The following is an 18,844-nucleotide window of genomic DNA, read 5'->3' as shown; positions in this document are numbered from 1 at the left end:
CTGGGCACTATGGGTAATTTAGCACGGCCAACCACAACCAAACCTGCACATGAATGTGCACTATGGGTAATTTACCACGGTCAATCCTCACCCTAACCCGCACATTCCTGGGCACTATGGGTAATTTAGCACAGCCAATCCTCGCCCTAACCTGCACATCCCTGGGTACTATGGGTAATTTAGCACGGTCAATCCTACCCTAACCCGCACATCCCTGGGCACTATGGGTAATTTAGCACGGTCAATCCTACCCTAACCTGCACATCCCTGGGCACTATGGGTAATTTAGCACGGCCAATACCACCCTATCCGACACATCACTGGGCACTATGGGTAATTTAGCACGGCCAATCCCCACCCTAACCTGCACATCCCTGGGCACTATGGCTAATTTAGCACGGCCAATCCCACCCGAACCTGCACATCCCTGGGCACTATGGATAACGTAGCACGGCCAATCCCCCATCCTAACCCGCACATCCCTGGGCACTATGGGTAATTTCGCACGGCCAATCCCCACCCTAACCTGCACGTTCCTGGGCACTTTGGGTAACTTAGCACGGACAATCCCACCCTGCCCTGCCCATCCCTGGGCACTATGGGTAATTTCGCACGGCCAATCCTCACCCTAACCTGCACGTTCCTGGGCACTTTGGGTAACTTAGCACGGACAATCCCACCCTACCCCGCCCATCCCTGGGCACTACGGGTAATTTAGCACGTTCAATCCCCACCCTAACCTGCACATCCCTGGGCACTATGGGTAATTTAGCACGGTCAATCCCACCCTACCCCGCCCATCCCTGGGCACTACGGGTAATTTAGCACGGTCAATCCCACCCTAACCCGCACATCCCTGGGCACTATGGGTAATTTAGCACGGCCAATACCACCCTATCCGACACATCCCTGGGCACTATGGGTAATTTAGCACGGACAACCCCACCCTCACCTGCACATCCCTGGGCCCTATGGGAAATTTAGCACAGTCAATCCCACCCTAACCTGCACATCCCTGGGCACGATGGGTAATTTAGCACGGCCAAACCCCATCCTAACCTGCACATCCCTGGGCACTATGGGTAATTTAGCACGGTCAATCCCACCCTAACCCGCACGTTCCTGAGCACTATGGGTAATTTAGCACGGCCAAACCCCATCCTAACCTGCACATCCCTGGGCACTATGGGTAATTTAGCACGGTCAATCCCACCCTAACCCGCACGTTCCTGGGCACTATGGGTAATTTAACACGGTCAATCCACCCTCACCTCCACATCCTTGGGCACTATGGGTAATTTAGCACAGCCAAGCCCCCACCCTAACCCGCACATCCCTGGGCACTATGGGTAAGTTAGCACGGCCAATCACCACACTAACCCGAACATCGCTGGGCACTATGGGTAATTTAGCACGGCAAATCCCCACCCTAACCCGCACATCCCTGGGCACTATGGGTAACTGAGCACGGTCAGTCCCCCACCCTAACCTGCACATCCCTGTGCACTGTGAGTAATTTAGCACGGTCAATGCCCAACCGAACCTGCATATCCCTGGGCACTATGGGTAATTTAACACGGTCAATCTCCACCCTAACCTGCACATCCCTGGGCACGATGGGTAATTTAGCACGGCCAATCCCCACCCTAACCCGCACATCCCTGGGCACTATGGCTAATTTAGCACGGCCAATCCCACCCTCTCCTGCACATCCCTGAGCACTATGGGTAATTTAGCACGGTCAGTCCCCCATCCTAACCCGCACACCCCTGGGCACTATGGGTAATTTAGCACAGTCAATCCCCACCCTAACCTGCACGTTCCTGGGCACTATGGGTAATTTAGCAGGGCCAAGCCCCACCCTAACTTGCACATCACTGGGCACTATGGGTAATTTAGCACGGTCAATCCCCACCCTAACCTGCACATCCCTGGGCACTATGGGTAATTTAGCACGGACAACCCCACCCTCACCTGCACATCCCTGGGCCCTCTGGGAAATTTAGCACAGTTAATCCCTCCCTAACCCGCACATTCCTGGGCACTATGGGTAATTTAGCACGGCCAACCACAACCAAACCTGCACATGAATGTGCACTATGGGTAATTTACCACGGTCAATCCTCACCCTAACCCGCACATTCCTGGGCACTATGGGTAATTTAGCACAGCCAATCCTTGCCCTATCCTGCACATCCCTGGGTACTATGGGTAATTTAGCACGATCAATTCCACCCTAACCCGCACATCCCTGGGCACTGTGGGTAATTTAGCACGGTCAATCCTACCCTAACCTGCACATCCCTGGGCACTATGGGTAATTTAGCACGGCCAACCACACCCAAACCTGCACATCCCTGGGCACTATGGGTAATTTACCACAGTGAATCCTCACCCTAACCCGCACATTCCTCGGCACTATGGGTAATTTAGCACAGCCAATCCTCGCCCTAACCTGCACATCCCTGGGCACTATGGGTAAGTTAGCACGGTCAATCCCCACCCTAACCTGCACATTCCTGGGCACTATGGGCAATTTACCATGGTCAATCCTCACCCTAACCCGCACATTACTGGCACTATGGGTAATTTAGCACAGCCAATCCTCGCCTTACCCAGCACATTTCTGGGCACTATGGGTAATTTAGCACGGTCAATCCCACCCTAACCTGCACATCCCTGGGCACTATGGGTAATTTAGCACGGCCAATCCCCACCCTAACCTGCACATCCCTGGGCACTATTGGTAATTTAGCACAGTCAATCACACCCTAACCCGCACATGCCTGGGCACTATGGGTAATTTAGCACGGCCAATCCCCCACCCTAACCCGCACATCCCTGGGCACTATGGGTAATTTAGCACGGCCAAACCCCATCCGAACCTGCACATCTCTGGGCACTATGGGTAATTTAGCACGGTCAATCCCACCCTAACCCGCACGTTCCTGGGCACAATGGGTAATTTAACACGGTCAATCCACCCTCACCTCCACATCCTTGGGCACTATGGGTAATTTAGCACGGCCAAGCACCCACCCTAACCCGCACATCCCTGGGCACTATGGGTAATTTAGCACGGCCAATCACCACACTAACCCGAACATCGCTGGGCACTATGGGTAATTTAGCACGGCAAATCCCCACCCTAACCTGCACATCCCTGGGCACTATGGGTAACTGAGCACGGTCAGTCCCACCCTAACCCGCACATGCCTGGGCACTATGGGTAATTTAGCACGGCCAATCCCCCACCCTAACCCGCACATCCCTGGGCACTATGGGTAATTTAGCACGGCCAAACCCCATCCTAACCTGCACATCCCTGGGCACTATGGGTAATTTACCACGGTCAATCCTCACCCTAACCCGCACATTACTGGCACTATGGGTAATTTAGCACGGTCAATCCCCACCCTAACCTGCACGTTCCTGGGCACTTTGGGTAACTTAGCACGGAAAATCCCACCCTACCCTGCCCATCCCTGGGCACTATGGGTAATTTAGCACGGTCAATCCCCACACTAACCTGCACATCCCTGGGCACTATGGGTAATTTAGCACAGTCAATCCCCACCCTAACCTGCACATCTCTGTGCACTATGGGTCATTTAGCACGGTCAATCCCACCCTACCCCGCCCATCCCTGGGCACTATGGGTAATTTACCATGGTCAATCCTCACCCTAACCCGCACATCCCTGGGCACTATGGGTAATTTACCACAGCCAATCCCCCACCCTAACCCGCACATCCCTGGGCACTATGGGTAATTTACCACGGTCAATCCTCACCCTAACCCGCACATTCCTGGGCACTATGGGTAATTTAGCACAGCCAATCCTCGCCCTATCCTGCACATCCCTGGGTACTATGGGTAATTTAGCACGGTGAATCCTACCCTAACCTGCACTTCCCTGGGCACTATGGGTAATTTAGCACGGTCAGTTCCACCCTACCCTGCACATTCCTGGGCACTATGGGTAATTTAGCACGGACAACCCCACCCTAACCCGCACATTCCTGGGCACTATGGGAAATTTAGCACGGCCAACCACACCCAAACCTGCACATCCCTGGGCACTATGGGTAATTTACCACGGTGAATCCTCACCCTAACCCGCACATTCCTGGGCACTATGGGTAATTTAGCACAGCCAATCCTCGCCCTAACCTGCACATCCCTGGGCACTCTGGGTAAGTTAGCACGGTCAATCCCCACCCTAACCTGCACATTCCTGGGCACTATCGGTAATTTAGCACGACCAACCACACCCAAACCTGCACATCACTGGGCACTATGGGTAATTTACCACGGTCAATCCTCACCCTAACCCGCACATTCCTGGGCACTATGGGTAATTTAGCACAGCCAATCCTCGCCTTACCCAGCACATTTCTGGGCACTATAGTTAATTTAGCACGGCCAATCCCCACACTAACCTGCACATCCCTGGGCACTATTGGTAATTTAACACGGTCAATCCCACCCTAACCTGCACATCCCTGGGCACTATGGGTAATTTAGCACGGTCAATCCACCACCCTAACCCACACATCCCTGAGCACTATGGGTAATTTAACACGGTCAATCCCCCACCCTAACCCACACATCCCTGAGCACTATGGGTAATTTAACACGGTCAATCCCACCCTAACCTGCACATCCCTGGGCACTATGGGTAATTTAGCACGGCCAATCCCCACCCTAACCTGCACATCCCTGGGCACTATTGGTAATTTAGCACAGTCAATCCCACCCTAACCCGCACATGCCTGGGCACTATGGGTAATTTAGCACGGCCAATCCCCCACCCTAACCCGCACATCCCTGGGCACTATGGGTAATTTAGCACGGCCAAACCCCATCCTAACCTGCACATCCCTGGGCACTATGGGTAATTTAGCACGGTCAATCCCACCCTAACCCGCACGTTCCTGGGCACAATGGGTAATTTAACACGGTCAATCCACCCTCACCTCCACATCCTTGGGCACTATGGGTAATTTAGCACGGCCAAGCCCCCACCCTAACCCGCACATCCCTGGGCACTATGGGTAATTTACCACGGCCAATCACCACACTAACCCGAACATCGCTGGGCACTATGGGTAATTTAGCACGGCAAATCCCCACCCTAACCCGCACATCCCTGGGCACTATGGGTAACTGAGCACGGTCAATCCCCCACCCTAACCTGCACATCCCTGTGCACTGTGAGTAATTTAGCACGGTCAATGCCCAACCGAACCTGCATATCCCTGGGCACTATGGGTAATTTAACACGGTCAATCTCCACCCTAACCTGCACATCCCTGGGCACGATGGGTAATTTAGCATGGCCAATCCCCACCCTAACCCGCACATCCCTGGGCACTATGGTTAATTTAGCACGGCCAATCCCACCCTCTCCTGCACATCCCTGAGCACTATGGGTAATTTAGCACGGTCAGTCCCCCATCCTAACCCGCACATCCCTGGGCACTTTGGGTAATTTCGCACGGCCAATCCCCACCCTAACCTGCACGTTCCTGGGCACTTTGGGTAACTTAGCACGGAAAATCCCACCCTACCCTGCCCATCCCTGGGCACTATGGGTAATTTAGCACGGTCAATCCCCACACTAACCTGCACATCCCTGGGCACTATGGGTAATTTAGCACAGTCAATCCCCACCCTAACCTGCACATCTCTGTGCACTATGGGTCATTTAGCACGGTCAATCCCACCCTACCCCGCCCATCCCTGGGCACTATGGGTAATTTACCATGGTCAATCCTCACCCTAACCCGCACATCCCTGGGCACTATGGGTAATTTACCACAGCCAATCCCCCACCCTAACCCGCACATCCCTGGGCACTATGGGTAATTTACCACGGTCAATCCTCACCCTAACCCGCACATTCCTGGGCACTATGGGTAATTTAGCACAGCCAATCCTCGCCCTATCCTGCACATCCCTGGGTACTATGGGTAATTTAGCACGGTGAATCCTACCCTAACCTGCACTTCCCTGGGCACTATGGGTAATTTAGCACGGTCAGTTCCACCCTACCCTGCACATTCCTGGGCACTATGGGTAATTTAGCACGGACAACCCCACCCTAACCCGCACATTCCTGGGCACTATGGGAAATTTAGCACGGCCAACCACACCCAAACCTGCACATCCCTGGGCACTATGGGTAATTTACCACGGTGAATCCTCACCCTAACCCGCACATTCCTGGGCACTATGGGTAATTTAGCACAGCCAATCCTCGCCCTAACCTGCACATCCCTGGGCACTATGGGTAATTTAGCACAGCCAATCCTCGCCTTACCCAGCACATTTCTGGGCACTATGGGTAATTTAGCACGGTCAATCCCACCCTAACCTGCACATCCCTGGGCACTATGGGTAATTTAGCACGGCCAATCCCCACCCTAACCTGCACATCCCTGGGCACTATTGGTAATTTAGCACAGTCAATCCCACCCTAACCCACACATGCCTGGGCACTATGGGTAATTTAGCACGGCCAATCCCCCACCCTAACCCGCACATCCCTGGGCACTATGGGTAATTTAGCACGGCCAAACCCCATCCTAACCTGCACATCCCTGGGCACTATGGGTAATTTAGCACGGTCAATCCCACCCTAACCCGCACGTTCCTGGGCACTATGGGTAATTTAACACGGTCAACCCACCCTCACCTCCACATCCTTGGGCACTATGGGTAATTTAACACGGCCAATCCCCACCCTAACCCGCACATCCCCGGGCACTATGGGTAATTTAACACGGTCAACCCACCCTCACCTCCACATCCTTGGGCACTATGGGTAATTTAGCACGGCCAAGCCCCCACCCTAACCCGCACATCCCTGGGCACTATGGGTAATTTAGCACGGCCAATCACCACACTAACCCGAACATCGCTGGGCACTATGGGTAATTTAGCACGGCAAATCCCCACCCTAACCTGCACATCCCTGGGCACTATGGGTAACTGAGCACGGTCAGTCCCACCCTAACCCGCACATGCCTGGGCACTATGGGTAATTTAGCACGGCCAATCCCCCACCCTAACCCGCACATCCCTGGGCACTATGGGTAATTTAGCACGGCCAAACCCCATCCTAACCTGCACATCCCTGGGCACTATGGGTAATTTAGCACGGTCAATCCCACCCTAACCCGCACGTTCCTGGGCACTATGGGTAATTTAACACGGTCAATCCACCCTCACCTCCACATCCTTGGGCACTATGGGTAATTTACCACGGCCAAGCCCCCACCCTAACCCGCACATCCCTGGGCACTATGGGTAATTTAGCACGGCCAATCACCACACTAACCCGAACATCGCTGGGCACTATGGGTAATTTAGCACGGCAAATCCCCACCCTAACCCGCACATCCCTGGGCACTATGGGTAACTGAGCACGGTCAGTCCCCCACCCTAACCCGCACATCCCTGGGCACGATGGATAATTCAGCATGACCAATCCCCCGCCCTAACCTGCACATCCCTGGGCACTATGGGTAATTTAGCACGGTCAATCACTACCCTAACCTGCACATCCCTGAGCACTATGGGTAATTTAGCACGGTCAATGCCCAACCGAACCTGCATATCCCTGGGCACTATGGGTAATTTAGCACGGCCAATCCCCACCCTAACCCGCACATTCCTGGGCACGATGGGTAATTTAGCACGGTCAATCTCCACCCTAACCTGCACATCCCTGGGCACGATGGGTAATTTAGCACGGTCAATCTCCACCCTAACCTGCACATCCCTGGGCACGATGGGTAATTTAGCATGGCCAATCCCCACCCTAACCCGCACATCCCTGGGCACTATGGCTAATTTAGCACGGCCAATCCCACCCTCTCCTGCACATCCCTGGGCACTATGGGTAATTTAGCACGGTCAGTCCCCCATCCTAACCCGCACATCCCTGGGCACTATGGGTGATTTAGCACGGCCAATCCCCACCCTAACCTGCACATTCCTGGGCACTATGGGTAATTTAGCACAGTCAATCCCCACCCTAACCTGCACATTCCTGGGCACTGTGGGTAATTTGGCACGGATAATCCGCACCCTAACCCGCACATCCCTGGGCACTATGGCTAATTTAGCACGGCCAATCCCACCCTAACCCACACATCCCTGGGCACTATGGGTAATTTAGCACGGCCAATCCCACCCTCTCCTGCACATCCCTGGGCACTATGGGTAATTTAGCACGGTCAGTCCCCCACCCTAACCTGCACATCCCTGGGTACGATGGATAATTTATCACGGTCAATCCCCCACTCTAACCCACACATCCCTGGGCACTATGGGTAATTTAGCACGGTCAATCACCACCCTAACCTGCACATCCCTGGGCACGATGGGTAATTTACCACGGCCAATCCCCACCCTACCCTGCCCATCCCTGGGCACTATGGGTAATTTAGCACGGTCAATCCCCACCCGAACCTGCATATACCTGGGCACTATGGGTAACGTAGCACGGCCAATCCCCCATCCTAACCCGCACATCCCTGGGCACTATGGGTAATTTAGCATGGCCAATCCCCACCCTAACCCGCACATCCCTGGGCACTATGGCTAATTTAGCACGGCCAATCCCACCCTCTCCTGCACATCCCTGGGCACTATGGGTAATTTAGCACGGTCAGTCCCCCATCCTAACCCGCACATCCCTGGGCACTATGGGTGATTTAGCACGGCCAATCCCCACCCTAACCTGCACATTCCTGGGCACTGTGGGTAATTTGGCACGGATAATCCGCACCCTAACCCGCACATCCCTGGGCACTATGGCTAATTTAGCACGGCCAATCCCACCCTAACCCACACATCCCTGGGCACTATGGGTAATTTAGCACGGCCAATCCCACCCTCTCCTGCACACCCCTGGGCACTATGGGTAATTTAGCACGGTCAGTCCCCCACCCTAACCTGCACATCCCTGGGTACGATGGATAATTTAGCACGGTCAATCCCCCACTCTAACCCACACATCCCTGGGCACTATGGGTAATTTAGCACGGTCAATCACCACCCTAACCTGCACATCCCTGGGCACTATGGGTAATTTACCACGGCCAATCCCCACCCTAACCTGCACATCCCTGGGCACTATGGGTTATTTAGCATGGCCAATCCCCACCCTACCCTGCCCATCCCTGGGCACTATGGGTAATTTAGCACGGTCAATCCCCACCCGAACCTGCATATACCTGGGCACTATGGGTAACGTAGCACGGCCAATCCCCCATCCTAACCCGCACATCCCTGGGCACTATGGGTAATTTAGCATGGCCAATCCCCACCCTAACCTGCACATCCCTGGGCACTATGGCTAATTTAGCACGGCCAATCCCACCCTCTCCTGCACATCCCTGGGCACTATGGGTAATTTAGCACGGTCAGTCCCCCATCCTAACCCGCACATCCCTGGGCACTATGGGTGATTTAGCACGGCCAATCCCCACCCTAACCTGCACATTCCTGGGCACTATGGGTAATTTAGCACAGTCAATCCCCACCCTAACCTGCACATTCCTGGGCACTGTGGGTAATTTGGCACGGATAATCCGCACCCTAACCCGCACATCCCTGGGCACTATGGCTAATTTAGCACGGCCAATCCCACCCTAACCCACACATCCCTGGGCACTATGGGTAATTTAGCACGGCCAATCCCACCCTCTCCTGCACACCCCTGGGCACTATGGGTAATTTAGCACGGTCAGTCCCCCACCCTAACCTGCACATCCCTGGGTACGATGGATAATTTAGCACGGTCAATCCCCCACTCTAACCCACACATCCCTGGGCACTATGGGTAATTTAGCACGGTCAATCACCACCCTAACCTGCACATCCCTGGGCACTATGGGTAATTTACCACGGCCAATCCCCACCCTAACCTGCACATCCCTGGGCACTATGGGTTATTTAGCATGGCCAATCCCCACCCTACCCTGCCCATCCCTGGGCACTATGGGTAATTTAGCACGGTCAATCCCCACCCGAACCTGCATATACCTGGGCACTATGGGTAACGTAGCACGGCCAATCCCCCATCCTAACCCGCACATCCCTGGGCACTATGGGTAATTTAGCACGGTCAATCCCCACACTAACCTGCACATCCCTGGGCACTATGGGTAATTTACCACGGCCAATCCCCACCCTATCCTACACATCACTGGGCACTATGGGTAATTTAGCACGGTCAGTTCCACCCTACCCTGCACATTCCTGGGCACTATGGGAAATTTAGCACAGTCAATCCCTCCCTAACCCGCATATTCCTGGGCACTATGGGTAATTTAGCACGGCCAACCACACCCAAACCTGCACATGAATGTGCACTATGGGTAATTTACCACGGTCAATCCTCACCCTAACCCGCACATTCCTGGGCACTATGGGTAATTTAGCACAGCCAATCCTCGCCCTAACCTGCACATCCCTGGGTACTATGGGTAATTTAGCACGATCAATTCCACCCTAACCCGCACATCCCTGGGCACTATGGGTAATTTAGCACGGTCAATCCTACCCTAACCCACACATCCCTGGGCACGATGGGTAATTTAGCACGGTGAATCCTACCCTAACCTGCACATCCCTGGGCACTATGGGTAATTTAGCACGGCCAATACCACCCTATCCAACACATCACTGGGCACTATGGGTAATTTAGCACGGTCAGTTCCACCCTACCCTGCACATCCTTGGGCACTATGGGTAATTTAGCACGGACAACCCCACCCTAACCCGCATATCCCTAGGCACTATGGGTAATTTAGCACGGCCAATTCCACCCTAACCCACACATCCCTGGGCACGATAGGCAATTTAGCACGGCCAATCCCCACCCTAATCCACACATCCCTGAGCACGATAGGCAATATTGCACGGCCAATCCACCCTAATCCGCACATCCCTGGGCACTATGGGTAATTTAGCACGGCCAATCCCCACCCTAACCCGCAAATCCCTGGGCACTATGGGTAATTTAGCACGGTCAAACCCCCACCCTAACCCGCACATCCGTGGGCACTACGGGTAATTTAGCACGGTCAATCACCACCCTAATCTGCACATCCCTGAGCACTATGGGTAATTTAGCATGGTCAATCCCCAACCTAACCTGCATATCCCTGGGCACTATGGGTAATTTAGCACGGTCAATCTCCACCCTAACCTGCACATTCCTGGGCACTATGGGTAATTTAGCATAGCCAATCCCACCCTAACCTGCACGTCCCTGGGCACTATGGGTAATTTACCACGGCCAAACCCCACCCTAACCTGCACATCCCTGGGCACTATGGGTAATTTACCACGGCCAATCCCCACCCTAACCTGCACATCCCTGGGCACTATGGGTTACTTAGCACGGCCAAACCCCACCCGAACCTGCACATCCCTGGGCACTCTGGGTAATTTAGCACAGCCAATCCCCCATCCTAACCCGCACATCCCTGGGCACTATGGGTAATTTCGCACGGCCAATCCCCACCCTAACCTGCACGTTCCTGGGCACTTTGGGTAATTTAGCACGGCCAATCCTACCCTCTCCTGCATATCCCTCGGCACTATGGGTAATTTAGCACGGCAAATCCCCACCCTAACCTGCACATCCCTGGGCACTATGGGTAATTTAGCACGGCCAATCCCCACCCTAACCCGCACATCCCTGGGCACTATGGGTAATTTAGCATGGTCAGTCCCCCACGCTAACCCGCACATCCCTGAGCACTATGGGTAATTTAGCATGGTCAGTCCCCCACGCTAACCCGCACATCCCTGAGCACTATGGGTAATTTAGCATGGTCAGTCCCCCACGCTTACCCGCACATCCCTGAGCACTATGGGTAATTTAGCACGGTCAGTCCCCCTCCCCCCGCTGTCTGCATGGGTTTCCTCTGGGTGCTCCGGAATTCTCCCACAGTCCAAGATGTTGTCCGCGTCGGAGGGTTTTGGAGCCACAGGGAGAGGCTGGGCGCTGTTTTCCCCGGAGCGTCGGAGGTTGCTGGGGGAGGCTGACCTTATCGAGGTTTATACAATCACGGGGGCGGGGGGGCGCGGAGGTGTGCCAAGAGGGTAAATACGCAAGGTCTTTCCCCCCCCGGGGTGGGGGGAGTCCTGAACCTGAGGGGGGCGTAAGTTTAAGGGGAGAGGGAGCCCCGAGGGGTAACTGTTTCCCCGCAGAGGGATGAGGAAGTGTTGGGGGCTGGGACAGTGATGGGTGGGGGGTCAACGCGGGATGGGAAGGGGGTTATGAGGGAGATGGGCCATGGGCTGGCGAATGGTGGGGGTCTGGATTGGGATAGGACATCTGGGTTAGCACGGACGGGAGGGGCCGAAGGGCCTGTTTCTGTCCCGTCCGTCTCTAAACGGGGGGGGGGGACTGGGTTGATTCAGGGTTCCCGGACGAGTTGGGCCGAAGGGTCTGTGCTTCCCCCGGCCCTCACGGCTTCCTCCTGTCCGTGAAACGTCTGCGCCCGCGGTTGGCTTTGGGTCTGTCTGTCCGTTTTCGGATCCCTCCCGGGTCCCAGGGAGCGGGCGACGGCCATTACCGCCCCACCCTTGACGTGATGTCCGCCATGCCGGAGACAAACCGGGGAAGGTTCACCGCCCCCTCCCCCTCTGTCGAGCGTCGACCCCTGGAGTCCTCAGACGTTCCTGGTGGCGTCAAGATGGCCGTTCCTGGGATCGCCCTCACGGGCGTCCTCTGAGGGGCCAGTGACGCCCTTCCCTGAGATGTGGGGCACCAAAACTGGGCACGATACGCCAAACGTGGCCCTGACCAGAGGGGTAATTGCCAGAGGTTTTGATTCAGGAAGTCTGAGCCAGCATGGACGGTGAGGGGCCGAATGGCTTGTCTCTGTGCCGTACGACGCTAGACGGGGCCTGGGGAAGAGCACAAAGGGAGCGTACGGCGGGTGGCCATCTTAGCCGCCCATTGCCCTCGACACGGGTCAAGGGGCACCGAAGCCAATCCGTCGCCTCCTCCTCTTCTTGAACCCCCATAGTTTTTTACGGAGGTTGGGGGTGGGGGGCAAGTGGGCAACTTGACGTCACTCACACAAGGACTGTGCGGTGTGGCAGCCATCTTGGCCAGCTCTTGGCCACGAAAGAGGTCAAGGTTCACTGATGTCGATCCGTCCCGTCCCCTTCTCGCAACCCCACCGTTTTCTCGGTGTGGGGTGGGGTGGTGTGGGGGCGGCCTCCCTGTCGCCAACAGGGACCGTGCGGTGCGGCAGCCATCTTGGTTGCCCTTCAGTCTCAACATAGTTTGAGGGGCACTGAGGGTGATCCGTCGCCTCCTCCTCTTCCCCCTCCAGCAACCCCCTCTCGATGTTTTCTCGTGGGGGAGCGGCCTTGCCATCGCCCGCAGAAGGAGCGTGCGGTGCACCGGCCATCTTGGCCACCCATCAGCCTCGACACAGTTCAAGGGGCGCCGAGGGTGATCCGTCGCCTCTTCCTCTTCCCCCTCCCGCATCCCCACTGCGAGGTTTTCTTGCGGGGTGGGGGGGAGAGCGCCCTCACCGTCGCCCGCGCGGGGGAGCGTGCGGTGCGGCGGCCATCTTGGCCGCCCGTTGGCCTTGACGTGGTTCAAAGGGCACCGAGGGAGATCCGCACCCCACCACCGCCATTTCCTTGAGTGGAGAGGAGGACGGTGGGTGGGCGGGGGGGGGGGGGGTCAACGCAGGAAGGGTGGGGCGGCCAATCTCGCGACCCCCCCCCCAGCACCCCCATCCCCGGACGTTGGCCAACCTTGGGGGTGGGGATGGGGCGAAAGGGACGTGGGTTGGCCGGGGGTGGCATGCCGGGGGTTGGGAGAAAGATGAGGAATTGGTGACCCCCTCCCCTTCACCCCCTTTCCTCTCACTACCTCCCCCCCCCCCCATTTAATGCCAATTTATCAAAATCGTCCAATGGCAGGGCACCTCTCACTGGGGACAGCCACCGGGAGTCTGAAACAGCCCTTCCAATTGGCTGGCAGCCACGTCACTCTTACAATGCGCCTGGCCTCGACCAATGACGAGCCACGACTGTTTTCGAGGGGGGAGGGTGAGGGAGGATGTAGAATCAGGGTCCAATTGGTGGAGTGGAAAGGGGGCGGGCGCACGTCGGCTCGCGCACGGGGAGCCAATCCGGGGAGGGCAAGGGGGCGGGGACGGGTAGCGGCCACGTGATTGGGCGAGGGTGGCGCGGTGGGACCGCCCCCCCCCGCCCCCCGGCCGAGGATCTGCGCCAATGGGGTGGCGGGGCTGGGGCAGGACGGGGGGGGGATTGGGCTCGGGGCCGTCGGCGGGCGTGGCCAGGCCGCGGCCGGGGTCCAATGGGAGCGGGAGGTGGGCGTGTCCACGGTGAGGGTTGGGGCGCATGGGGGGAGGGTGGTGCCAGGTGCGGGCGCTGGCGGTTGCGACGGTTGGGCCCCTCGCGCCGTCTCGAGCGCGGTTCGAATCGGCGGCGGTTGGCGGAAGGCGGGAAGGAGCGCAGGTGAGGGGGGGGGGGGGAGGGGTGTTACCAGGGAAACGGCGGCGGGAGGTCACTGTGTGGTGGGGGAGGGGAAGGGCAAGGGCGGACTCTCTTAAAGGGACAGGCCCCCCACACATCACACTCTTAAAGGGGCAGGCCCCACATCCACATCACACTCTTAAAGGGACAGGCCCACATCCACAGCACACTCTTAAAGGGGCAGGCCCCCACACACATCACACTCTTAAAGGGACAGGCCCACATCCACAGCACACTCTTAAAGGGGCAGGCCCACATCCACATCACACTCTTAAAGGGGCAGGCCCCCACACACATACACATCACATTCTTAAAGGGACAGGCCCTCACACACATACAATATCACACTCTTAAAGGGGCAGGCCCCCCCCACACACACATATACACAACATTCTTAAAGGGACAGGCCCACATACACATCACACTCTTAAAGGGACAGGCCCCCCCCCCCACCCCCCCCCCCCCCCACACACATATACACAACATTCTTAAAGGGACAGGCCCCACACACACACACACACATATCCATAACATTCTTAAAGGGACAGGCCCACATACACATCACACTCTTAAAGGGACAGGCCCCCCACACAGATCTGTCACACTCTTAAAGGGGCAGGCCCACGTACACATCACTCCCGCCCCCACACACAGATCCATCACATTCTTAAAGGGACAGGCCCAAATACACACATAACGCAGTCTTAAAGGGACAGGCCCACACAGACATTTACGCCACACTCTTAAAGGGACAGCCCCACACACATATACATCACACTCTTAAAGAAACAGGCCCACTTACATATACATCACATTCTTAAAGAGACAGACCCACACACATATCACACTCTTAAAGGGACAGGCCCACACAGACATGTATGTCACACTCTTAAAGGGACAGGCTCACACACATTCATCATACTCTTAAAGGGGCAGGCCCCACACACTCACATATCACCCTCTGAAAGGGACAGGCCTACACACACACACAGAGACACCTATCACCGTCTTAAAGGGACACATCACCGTTACAAAGAGACAGGGTGTACACGTCACTCTCTTAAAGGGACATGGTGTACAAACGTCACCCAGTTGTAGGGACAGGAGCTACGCTGGGTCACTCTTAAGACGTGCCTGTCTTATCGGGACGGGGGTGTACGCGTCTCTGTCTCAAAAGAGTGCAGATGGGCAGATCTCGCTCTTAAAGGGACAGGGTGTGTACCCCTCACCCTGAAGGGTTGGGGTCGACGGGTCTATCTTAAAAGGAAAGGGGGGGGCACGCAAATCCTTCTTAAAGGGACAGGGCGCCAACAATTCTTTCGCTGTGTCTTAAAGGGACTTGACCAGTGTCAACCAACTGAATCGCTAACCAAAATGGCGGGTGGGGTGGGGAGGGGATGTGTGGGTGCTTTGGGGTTGACTAAATTGACCCGTGTTTTCCATCTCTCTCTCTCCTCAGCGTCTGGACTCAACGGTAAAACCCGGACGTGGGCGGGGGGGGGGGGGGTGGTAGCGCGTGCCGACGCCCCCCGTCCCGACCCTCTCCGGACGATGGCAGAGGGGGCGCGGCCACCGGCCGGCCCCCAGGGGGGCCTACCAGTGCCTGGAGTGCGGCAAGGCCTTCAAGTGGTCGTCGCGGCTGACCCACCACCAGAGGAGCCACACTGGCGAGAGGCCGTACAAGTGCGGCGACTGCGGCAAGGCCTTCAAGGGCTCCTCGGCGCTCTTGTACCACCAGCGCGGCCACACCGGCGAGCGGCCCTACAAGTGCTCAGAGTGCGGCAAGGCCTTCAAGCGGGCCTCGCTGCTGGCGGTGCACCAGCGGGTGGCACACGGGGGGCCCGGGCCTTCCGCTGCCAGCTGTGCGGCCTGGCCTTCAAGTGGTCCTCCCACTACCAGTACCACCTGCGGCAGCACACCGGCGAGCGGCCCTACGGCTGCCCGGGAGTGCGGCAAGGCCTTCCGCAACTCCTCCAGCCTCTCCCGGCACCGGCGGCTGCACACGGGGGGCCCGGCCCTTCCCCTGCCAGGTCTGCGGCAAGGCCTTCGCCCAGAGCTCCAACCTGCGGCAGCACCTGCGCACCCACACCGGCGAGCGGCCCTACGGCTGCGGGGAGTGCGGCCGGGGGCTTTCACCCACTCCTCCAACCTGCTGCTGCACCGGCGCACCCACGCCCCCCGGCGCCCGCCGCCCCCTTGCCCTGCCCGGTCTGCGGCAAAGCCTTCGCCGCCCAGGCCCTACCTGCGGCGCCACCTGCGCACCCACGGGAGGGGAGGAGGGGAGGGGTGACGGCGGAGAGCGAGGGACGCCGTCGGGGAGGAGGTAGGCCCGGAGCCTTTGACCGCTGTCGTTGACGGCGGGCCCGTCGCCGGGGAGGAGGTGGTGGTGGCCGAGGAGGTGGAGGAGGCGCCCCCTTGCCCGCCGGTGGGCGGCCGGCGGCGAGAGTCCGGGCGGGCCCATCCCGCCCCCTGCCCCCTCCCCCCTGCCCGCCCGCCGCCAGCCTCCTCCCAGGCCCGGCCGCCACCTACCAGTGCCCGGACTGCGGCAAGGCCTTCAAGGGCTCCTCGGGCCTGCGCTACCACCAGCGCGGCCACACCGTGCGAGCGACCCTACAAGTGCTCGGAAGAGTGCGGCAAGGCCTTCAAAGCGGGCCCTCGCTTCTGGCGTGCATGCACCAGCGGGTGCACACGGGCGCGCCCGGGCCTTCCGCTGCCAGCTGTGCGGCCTGGCCTTCAAGTGGTCCTCCCCACTACCAGTACCACCTGCGGCAGCACACCGGCGAGCGGCCCTACGGCTGCCCGGAGTGCGGCAAGGCCTTCCGCAACTCCTCCAGCCTCTCCCGGCACCGGCGGCTGCACACGGGGGCCCGGCCCTTCCCCCTGCCAGGTCTGCGGCAAGGCCTTCGCCCAGAGCTCCAACCTGCGGCAGCACCTGCGCACCCCACACCGGCGAGCGGCCCTACGGCTGCGGCGAGTGCGGCCGGGGCCTTCACACCACTCCTCCAACCTGCTGCTGCACCGGCGCACCCCACGCCCCGGCGCCCGCCGCCCCCTTGCCCTGCCCGGTCTGCGGGCAAAGCCTTCGCCGCCCGGGCCTACCTGCGGGCGCCACCTGCGCACCCACGCCGGGCGTCAGCGGGGAGGGCGGCGCCCCTCCCGGAGACCGCTCTGCCCGCCCCGGCGCTGCCGGCCCTCCAGCCCCTTGCGGCCACCCAGGTTATCCACATCGTCCAGGGCCGTCCCCACGGTGCACCTGGTGCAGACCTTCTGAGGCCCCGTGCCGCGGGGAAGCATTCCCGCGATTCCCAACCCCCCCCCCCTTCCCATTCCTTCCCCCCCTTCCCTCCCGAGGAGGTCCACGGATTTTTCCGAATTTGGCGTCTCCCGCCGCTGGGGATCGACAGGATTTTCCGAGTTTGGGACTTGGCTCTCGAGGGGAGAACGAAGGCCTTTTCCGAATTTGGTTCCTCCCGCCTGCTGGGATTGACAGATTTTCCGAGTTTGGGGACTTGGCTCTCGAGGGAGAACGAAGGCCTTTTCCGAATTTGGGACTTGGCTCTCGAGGGAGAACGAAGGCTTTTCCGAGTTTGGGTCTTGGCTCTCGAGGGAGAATGAAGGCTTTTTCCGAGTTTGGCGCCTCCCGCCCGCTGGGGATCGACGGATTTTTCCGAGTTTGGGACTTGGCTCTCGAGGGAGAATGAAGGCCTTTCCTAGTTTGGGGACATGGCTCTCGAGGGAGAGCGAAGGCCTTTTCCGAGTTTGGCGCCTCCCGCCGCTGGGGAATCGACGGATTTTTCCGAGTTTGGGACTTGGCTCTCGAGGGAGAACGAAGGCTTTTCCGAGTTTGGGACTTGGCTCTCGAGGGAGAACGAAGGCCTTTCCGAGTTTGGGACTTGGCTCTCGAGGGGAGAACGAAGGCCTTTTCCCGAGTTTGGGACTTGGCTCTCGAGGGGAGAACGAAGGCCTTTCCGAGTTTGGGACTTGGCTCTCGAGGGAGAACGAAGGCCTTTCCGAGTTTGGGACTTGGCTCTCGAGGGGAGAACGAAGGCCTTTCCGAGTTTTGGGACTTGGCTCTCGAGGGAGAACAAAGGCCTTTCCGAGTTTGGGGACTTGGCTCTCGAGGGGAGTACGAAGGCCTTTTCCGAATTTGGCTCCTCCCGCCGCTGGGGAATCGACAGATTCCTCCGCGTCTGGGGCTCCACTGTCAAGGGGAGTTGACGGATTTTTTTTTCCCCATTTTGGAACGCCCCGTCGCCGGGCCTCTCCGGATTTTCCAAGTCCCGCCCCTCCT

The 18,844-nt window shown here is 57.8% G+C and overlaps 1 pseudogene; it reads left to right on the top strand.

Annotated features, from left to right (window-relative positions):
- Positions 1–16,096: 16,096 nt before the first annotated feature.
- On the top strand, positions 16,097–17,824 carry LOC140459577 (uncharacterized; annotated as a pseudogene).
- The last annotated feature ends 1,020 nt before the right edge of the window (positions 17,825–18,844 follow it).

This window comes from Chiloscyllium punctatum, chromosome 35, assembly GCF_047496795.1.
Source record: "Chiloscyllium punctatum isolate Juve2018m chromosome 35, sChiPun1.3, whole genome shotgun sequence".
Classification (NCBI taxonomy): Eukaryota; Metazoa; Chordata; class Chondrichthyes; order Orectolobiformes; family Hemiscylliidae; genus Chiloscyllium; species Chiloscyllium punctatum.
The sequence above is the reverse complement of the archived record's forward strand: the minus strand, read 5'-3'. Positions and strand labels throughout refer to the sequence as shown.